The following is a 6,380-nucleotide window of genomic DNA, read 5'->3' on the forward strand; positions in this document are numbered from 1 at the left end:
TTCTAGTCCAAGGGAACAAATACTAGCGGTGCCTGATTATGAAATTAGCATCATTATGTGTATTTCATATGTGTCAGAACACACGTTAACATACATAAAGCTCCTAATCTTATGTTCATCACAGCTGACAACTCTGCCTAATTTCCATAGAAAAGTCACAGTTTTTAAAGATTCAGTTCTGACTACCGGTCACATAGGACTCCTGTTATTCTATATATTAAATTACATTCTCCCCATCAATTCTTATGCTCTGGGCTTTATAAGATAACATTTACTGGAGATAAACATTTCAAACACAGAAAGAAATATGTCACAGTCTAGCTCAATACTTGTCAACTCTCCCGGAATATCCGGGAGACTCCCGAAATCCATCTCAGTGTCCCAGACTCCCAAGAGAGCAGGCAAGTCTCCCGCATCACGCAATTCCCTGTCCAAAATAATGCGATTCCTGGTGAATTGCGTCATTTTGGCCTCACCCCCGCGACAAAACGTAATTTTCTTCGCTTGTGGCGGGGCCAAAATGATGTGATTGACCGTGCCCCGCCCCTCTCCAGCTCTCTGGTCACGCCCCCTGCCCGGGATCTCCCGGATCTCACTGCCTGCAAGTAGGCAAGTATGCTTAGTACACAGGTTATGCTGGGACTTGTAGTGCACCATGGTCTGCTGAGTCAGTCCGTTGTGTGTGGATACATCACCTGATATTATGCTAGAAAGTAATTATAATTATTATGTCAGATGTGGAAAGAAAAAAATAAATAAGTGAAATATGATTTATAGCAATAATGGACTTTTACTGCACTTTTAGAACCTGACAAACAGTAAAGTCCTATAATGGTCACATTCCAGTCTCCTCACATGCGGTTACTTTGCTGTTTGCATTCGGTACAGACAGATCTATAGAAGAAGAGAGGTCTGAGCTGTCTGCTGTCCACATGTCTGGGCGGCTTTACACAGGCAGTGGTCGGGTTCATGCCCCATCCACTGGGAACTGTCCATTCATGTAAATGTGAAGTCCGTGGGGGAGGGGCATTGACAACCCTGCTGCGAGTCTGAAGAAGGCCGGGATTCATGGAAAGGACACAGGTCCGGGCTCATACCAGGGCCTGCCTCAGAAGCTGAGACTCTTCGGGTGCCACTGGATCGGTATCGGTATATAGGGTGCCATACCAGCATCATACCTCCCAACTGTCCCAATTGCAAAGGGACAGTCCTAATTTTAGGGCTCTGTCCCGCCTGGGGACATGTTTGCCTCACAGTGGGAACCTTGAGGGAAGGAAGATCTCTAATGTGAAGCCATTGGCGGATCCAGGGGGGGGCGATCGGGGCCCCCCCTAGCAGCAAAAAGCTAGGTCCCAGCCGCCGATTAAAATGGGAGGGGCGGGGCTAAGCGCAAGTGGGGGCGGGGCTAAATGTGGGCCAGCCAATCAGAGTGGTCCCAGCCGGCGACCACAACGGGAGGGGGCGGAGCCAATCACGGGCGAAAGGCGGAGTTAACGCAGGCCAGCCAATCAGAACAAAGGAGGGGCGTGATTATGCAAAATCACCCCCCCTAAACATAAAGTCTAGATCCGCCCCTGTGTGAAGCCTTATACTTTACAGCACTAGGCAGCCCTCGGAGGGCATGGCCCCACCTCCATTGTGATGTGACCTCTTCCCCATTCTGCAGTGACCACACCTCCACAGTGACATGGCCACGCCCCACCTGTCCCGCTGCCAGGGACTGGCATTTGAGGAGCTATGTCAACGTCATTCATATCGCAGAGAGGAACGCTCAGTGGTGTGTTTGTTTATTACATTGATGAACCCTGTAATATGCAGCTTTGTCCAGGGGCAAACACAGGATTTGTAGTAGGAGGTTTCCACACCACGCCACCAGTGGGCGTGACCAGCATGCATGGGGGCGAGGCTATAATATTAGACAGTGCTTGGCTGCTCTCCAACTCTTCCTATCCCCATAATATACATGGGCAATGCTGCCTGCACTACTGTTAGGCGCACACAGCTCTCCCTTTTCAAGCAGAGCCGTGTGAAGCGGGGGCAGGGTCCAGCCACCTCTATTGTACAGTGCCCCAGGCGTGGAGGGGGGTTTCCAGGCACTAGGAAACCCCTCAGTTTGCCTAAGCTGTCCTTACTAACACATCACTCATCTCCTGATATACTCTGTGCTGCTGTGGGACCCTGCTCCTTCCACTCTATAACCCTCAGTCTGTGACATCCTGCTGCCTCCATTCACCTCCTCACATCATGTCACTGCCCCTGTCACATGCAGCCCTGTCCTCACTGACACAATCAAACAAACAGACCAGTCACTGCCTCCCACCAGATCAGCAGACTCGTCTCCTGAAATACTCTGTGTTGCTGTGAGCTATCTGATGGTCTAATTGCCTATAGGTTATTCCACTCTGGCCCACTTCAATACTCAGAACACTGACATGAAGGTGATGAAGAAAGACAACTTAAAAGGGTTCAGACTCTAACAATATATAATAATAATAATAATAATATGCCTCAATTTACGAGCGCTAGACATAAAAGAACAGGCACATGACATCACAATAGAAGACACTGTAATTCTGCTATTACCTTTGCAGTGCCAAAATATATTTTGTTCCTGCATTTGATACTTTTTCTGATTAATATAACCTGTGCTGATTAGTTTAATTATTTTAGTAATTGACTTTAACGTGGAAGTGGGAAAAGCAGAAAAGGAATATAGTCTGTGAGATCGCAGAGACTGGTAGTTGTGTTCATTCACCTAAAGGAATAGAATTGATTAAATCAAAACGATAACACTCAGATATATCAATCACCGCATGTATGGTATATAAGGTGTGACGCAAGTTAGGATATCAGCAGCCCTGATCTGCAATTATAACATTAACAACGTCTGATAAGAGGACACCAGTCCTAATAGGGGACTTACATTTAAAAGTAAAAAATGACCAGCAATGGTCACAGCTAGATCAGTGGATCCCAAACAATCTTAGTTCAAGGCTCCCTTGGGGTCTCCAGAATTCTTTCAAGGTACCCCTAAGCCAAATAATTATCCAGTAGTCCCCTGCACTGCTTACCAGCAGCCCTGGCCGCTACATCCCTGTGAGATCGCCTCGGCAGCCTCGGGAGCCACGGGGCACCGTTTGGGATCCATTGGGCTAGATATTTAATACCATTGGGCTAGATATTTAATATCGGTGGAGAGTTTGGGAGCATGATAACAGTATAAGGTAACAGCCGGCCCCCTGAGCAGGGGCTGGCTGGCAAATGTTAGCAAAGGGGAAAAGTGCAAGATTCGGCTCAGCATTATAGCAACGTTTTAAAGGAAAACAAATGCGGGTGACCCAGGGATCCAGCCCAAGCTAGCCCAATATGGGACCAGCCCGGGAGCCTGCCGCTGACACGAGCCTTCCCATGTAAAGGGTCCGCTAGGGGGGAGGGGATAGGGATGTCCGACCACCCAAAACGCCAACAAGGGAGAGGGGCCCCTGTTCTCGTGTGCCAGGAGGGACAGGTCCACAAGGTGAGTGCACCACGGGAACAGCCCTCTCCGCGACTATACTCACGGACGTGAGTCTACGATGGCGACTCCCTATATCCCTTCTGCTCTAGAGGTCCTCGCTCACCGCGGTCTTCTGTAAACCTTGTCTGACGACCAGCACCTGTAACACAAGGGAGACAAAGCCACAGCTATAAGGGCCTACTGCCTTGCTAACCGTAAGGACCTTCTGTCCCTCTAACCGCAAGGACCAAATGTCCTTGTTACAACTACAGGGCAGCCGACCTGCTACTCTGGCGGGAGCCTATCGCTCCCATCACCCAGAGGCCTGCGCCTCTCTACACTGAAGGGCCTGGCGCCCTACTAACCTCAAGAGCCTTGTGCCCTGCTAAACTCCAGGGCCTTGTGCCCTCCTCACTAGGGGCCTTATGCCTTCCTGACTAATATGAGGCCTTATGGCCAATCAACGCCTACAATGGCCACCCCTAACTTTGGCACAGGCCTAGTGCCCGTTACATGCCCGTGGGCCTTGTGCCCGACCTAAATGAGTATTATATACTCAACTACTCCGCGCAGGAAACTCCGCTTGCCGTCTTCGGGCCTTCCAGACTCTCCAGCCGCCGGCGCCTCTTCTCCCATTCGGTGCTCTGCCTCCCGCAGTCTTCATGGCAGGGACGCTCTTAGCCCTTACAAGGGCTCCCCACCGCTGCTCGCCACGTCAACTCCTTCTCCCGTGTCTTCACGTGGCAGGGTAGCTCACAGCCCTTACAAGGGCTCCCTGCCACTTCCGCCGGTGTCTCCGGCGCTGGACGTCCCACAACGTCTTCTGCTTTCTCCTCCGCTGGCGAACTGCCAAGATGGTGGGCCGCCCCGATGGCCAATGACATTGGGGGCGCCGACGTCATTGCCCGTTGCCGCGAGCCCTGATTGGCTCGCTACAGTGCCAAAAATTCAAATGGCCGGAAGCGAGCCAGGATTGGCTGCCATGTATCAGATTGCCCATCACTGGTATGAGGGATCGGTGGTTCAGTAAGTGAACCAATATACTGCTCACACTCACTGTGGACATGCTCCCATGTCATTCATATAGATTGTAGAACACAATGCTTTGGAGAAGTATTAACTAAACTGATAGCAACTATACATGATAATCACTACATCTAAGATAGGGCTAGTGGGCGTAAGTCAAGAGATCAGCGGTCCTGATCAGTCATTAAAATATCATTCAACTTCTACCTACATCAACTTAGGAGTGAGAATTGTCAGGCGTTGCTAGAAGTTTAGTAGGGAGGGGATCGCCAACATGACAACAGTATCGTTAGAAGTGGTAACATAATATTTACATGATACTTAATAACAAAATTTGATACTGTTGCAAAGACCATTATTTGTTATGACTGGAAATAGAAGCGAGAAAACAATTACTCACAATTTTCGTGTAACAACACAATGGATGAAACGCACTCCAGAGTCACTGGAAGTAATATGAATGTGCACAGGATTTATATAACCTTTTATAAAGCCCGTGCTGACAAGAATTTAAGTCACAGTAAGTAATATTTTGAGAGAGGGGTAATATATTATATGATAAAGTGAATATATAATTCTTCTTGATGACACTAAAATAATTTATAGAATAATATATACGAGTTGAGTTTAAACAAGAAAAACTTCCCTCATTAATATTGCTCTAATATTATAATTTATGTTAAGATTTTGCTTTCCTAAAAGGTTTTAGAAGATTGAAATATAGTTGGATATTTTTTTTATTTTTTTTTAATTCTTTTTTTATTGAAAAGAAAATTAAACAGCTTTTACAAATATATCTGTTTTGCACTGAACGATGCATATAGTTGGATAGTTTTAATTGAATTGGCTTATCCTTCATTAGTGGTGATAGGTGCTACGTGTGGACCTGTTTTTCCTGCTCCCCTAGAAATTATTCACTATTCCTATAAATGAAGAGTTGTTAGGTGTGCCCCACAGTAGGTATCTTCTTTTCCAGTTTATATTAGTTATTTAAGGGAGCAGCCTGTAGGAGGGACCACTCTGTGGATTAATTAAATGTTGTAAGATAAGTCAGGTAGAAGGTCCAAAACTTTGACTCTTTTAAAAAGTTTCAAGCTCAAGTTCTCAGTGTAGATAGATCCTAATTTCCTCTTGTATTCATACTTCCTAGTAAAGTGGACAGGGGCGTGAATTCATCATCATCAGCAGCTATTTATATAGCGCCACTAATTCCGCAGTGCTGTACAGAGAACTCACTCACATCACTTCCTGCCCCATAGGAGCTTACAGTCTAATTTCCCAAACATACACACACAGAGACTAAGGTCAATATAATAGCAGCCAATTAACCTCCTAGTATGTTTTTGGAGTGTGGGATGAAACCGGAGCACCTGCAGGAAACCCACGCAAATACAGGGAGAACATACAAACTCCACACCGATAAGGCCATGGTCGGGAATCGAAGTCACGACCCCAGTGCTGTGAGGCAGAAGTGCTAACCACTGAGCCACACTGCTGACAAAGCCCTCAATTGAGCCCAGAGGTGGAACTAGTGAGCTGTGGGCCCAGTGCAGGGAGGAGGGAACCGGGGCCCACAGTTGCTAATTCCCCGTGCAGCGGGCCCCATTATCTCCATGGGCCCCTGTGCACCGCACCTGTTGTACCAATGCCAGTTCCGCTGCTGATGATGCGATTCAACTAAATAGCGACATATCGCTGTGGGGCCAAAGTGACCTGATCTACGAGGTAAGAAGTTCTCCAATCATTTCTGCTTCTCACCATCTTCAGGATCCTAGAAAATATTTGCAATATATTATCCCCCTGTTTAAATGAACAGAAAACCAGCCTGCTGGAGAAGATGTAGGTATTGTCAGCAACG

The sequence above is a fragment of the Mixophyes fleayi genome, chromosome 1, assembly GCF_038048845.1.
Source record: "Mixophyes fleayi isolate aMixFle1 chromosome 1, aMixFle1.hap1, whole genome shotgun sequence".
NCBI classification, from domain to species: Eukaryota; Metazoa; Chordata; class Amphibia; order Anura; family Limnodynastidae; genus Mixophyes; species Mixophyes fleayi.